General features: G+C 35.8%; 1 non-coding gene across 1 annotated transcript; it reads left to right on the top strand.

The window, feature by feature from the left end:
- The first annotated feature begins 1,099 nt into the window (after window positions 1-1,099).
- On the top strand, window positions 1,100-1,186 carry Trnay-gua. The gene is given in 2 exon segments: window positions 1,100-1,136; window positions 1,151-1,186. It is a non-coding gene; the product is annotated as a tRNA-Tyr (tRNA).
- The last annotated feature ends 1,540 nt before the right edge of the window (window positions 1,187-2,726 follow it).

Here is a 2,726-nt window from a genome sequence, read left to right as displayed (position 1 = left end):
CAACAACAACAAAGATTTGCAACATAATTTTGAATACTTTAGCCCTTTGATAATTTTAATTAGAAAATAGACACTTAAGTTTAGTTAATCTACAAACCTGTAACACTTGGATAAAGTAACAGTTGAGTTTAACACGAGTCTGTGACGTTGAAACGGGGAAATACTCGCTTCTATTACCGTTACTTCTCAGAGGTACGCGCGTTTTTTTAAAATATGAAAAATGCATTTTGCGGTATTACAAACACCAGGATGACCAGAAACACTTCGGATGTATGGAAATGGATAATCTGAACAATAAAATCTATGGAATGTCTGATTTGAATGGTAACACACAGCTCTTACAGTGAAAAATACACCGTAGTGTTTAAAAAGTAGCCTAGTGCCTGTCAGTTTAATTTTAGTGTCTTAAATTGTTTTTATCAATTTAATTGCATCATGATGAACAAATATGATTTTTTTTTTAACTAATCGCGTTTCCATTTGGTTTTGAACGATGTTTTTCTTTTATTTAGAGGGGTGAGACATAGCCCAGTGGTACAGCGCTCGCTCGATGCGCGGTCGGTGTGGGGTCGACCCCCGTCGGTGGGCCCATTGGGCTATTTCTCGACTGGTATATCAAAAGCCGTGGTATGTACTACCCTGTCTGTGGGATGGTGCATATAAAATATCCCTTGCTGCTAATCGAAAAGAGTAGCCTATGAAGTGGCGACAGCGGGTTTCCTCTCTCAATATCTGTGTGGTTCTTAACCATATGTCTGACGCCATATGATATAAACGTAAATACAATGTGTTGAGTACGTCGTTAAATAAAACATTTCTTTCTTTCTTTCTTTTATTTGGCATCTAAACTGCTAGAGGCAGGGTTTTGTCTTAGTATATGATTTACCGAATCTCTTGATTCGACAAGATTCTGAAACTGAGACTAATTTTACATGTTATTAGTAGTTTACACAAAACATGTCCTGTGGGCAGGCTACTGTGTCTAACATTTCCTGCTATCTGACCACTGACCTCGGTCTTTAAACTAATAAATCACTGAAGTCACTGAAGCCTTAATGGTGTTTATTCTGGAGTCTATCTTTGAAGTGTACATTTATAACCCGTGATAGCTCAGTTGGTAGAGCGGAGGACTGTAGAGTTGTACATTGATATCCTTAGGTCACTGGTTCGAATCCGGTTCGCGGGAACATATTTTTGGAATGTTCTTAGCCATTTTTGGATTGGATTGAAATTTTTTATATGCTGTCTTGTCTGTGGAAAAGTGTATATAAACCATAGCTGACTGTTAACAAAAAATGTAGCGGGTTTTCTGTAAGACAATATGTCAGAATTTTCAAATGTTTGACATCCAGTTGCCTATGATTAATACATTTATGTACTCTACTCGTGTCGTTAAACAAAACAAACTTTAAAGTTTAATTTTAGCGTTTGACGTCATTAAAGATGTGGTAAAACGCTCGGGTGATGCGCGGTCGGTTTAGGATCGATCCCCGTCGGTGGTCCCATTGGGCTATTTCTCGTTCCAGCCAGTGCACAACGACTGGTATATCAAAGGCTATGGGATGGTGCATATAAAAGATCCTTTGCTTCTAATCGAAAAAAGTAACCCATGAAGTGGCGACAGCGGGTTTCCTCCCTCAGTATCTGTGTGGTCCTTAACCATATGTCCGACGTCATATAAGCGTAAATAAAATGTATTGAGTGTGTCGTTAAATAAAACATGTCCTTCCTTCATTAAAGATTTGTGTTTTGACTAAAGTTCCTGTTCTTGAATCAAAGGAATCATTGATATTCCTGTATTTTAAGAAGCATGAACAGAACAGAACTTTATTTACACTCAGATCACCATACGGTGATACACAGAGGTGATTTACAAACATTTTGTGCAGCTGCAGTAAAGCAAAAATAGTACAATACATTGGCAACTATATAGCACAGTTGAACATAACATATTACATAATGCATAGTATATACAATAATTCGAACTATCTACGTTTCAAACATACCTTTAAATGCAGAATTGATACTATCTATAAATAAATAAATAAATAAATAAATAAATAAATAAATAAATAAATAAATAAATAAAATAAATAAATAAATAAATAAATAAATAAAAATATATATACATAAATATAAGTAGGATGGTTGGGGACGCTGACATATCCATCAAACCACACATAAATCTGTGGATACAGGCATTAAAACGTTTACAGTGATCTCTCCGTTTTCTATGGTTTAGAGAATTAACATCACGCAGTGCCGGCACAAAAGTTGCATTTACTCACTGACACGAACTCTGACCCCACTGAAGAAAAGACCAGCGAGCTCATGAATAAATAGACCATTATTTTATACCCACAAGACAGATTTTAATAACTATATGAACAACAACGTTTATTCCCTGTCGGATTTGGGGTTTGTTATTAAGCTATGGATTTATGATTCGTGAAGATAGGACATATTTACTGCCGATCAGATTACGAAAACTAATTTCTAAAATACTACTATTGTTGTTACATACTGTGGATATTTTCTGAAGGAATAAAAGTTGAAAGCAAAATAATGCTTCTTTCACGACACCTCTGCATCGTGTTTAATTAGCAGTGTCAAATGGTTGTAGACACATAGTTCCATATGGAAGAAAAAGTCTGTTTTGTTTAACGACACCACTGGAGCACACTGATATATTAATCATCGGCTATTAGGGGTCTTTTATATGCACT

This window comes from Gigantopelta aegis, chromosome 15 (genome assembly GCF_016097555.1).
Source record: "Gigantopelta aegis isolate Gae_Host chromosome 15, Gae_host_genome, whole genome shotgun sequence".
Taxonomy (NCBI): domain Eukaryota; kingdom Metazoa; phylum Mollusca; class Gastropoda; order Neomphalida; family Peltospiridae; genus Gigantopelta; species Gigantopelta aegis.
Note: the sequence above shows the minus strand (reverse complement) of the source record. Positions and strands in the feature narration are given on the sequence as shown.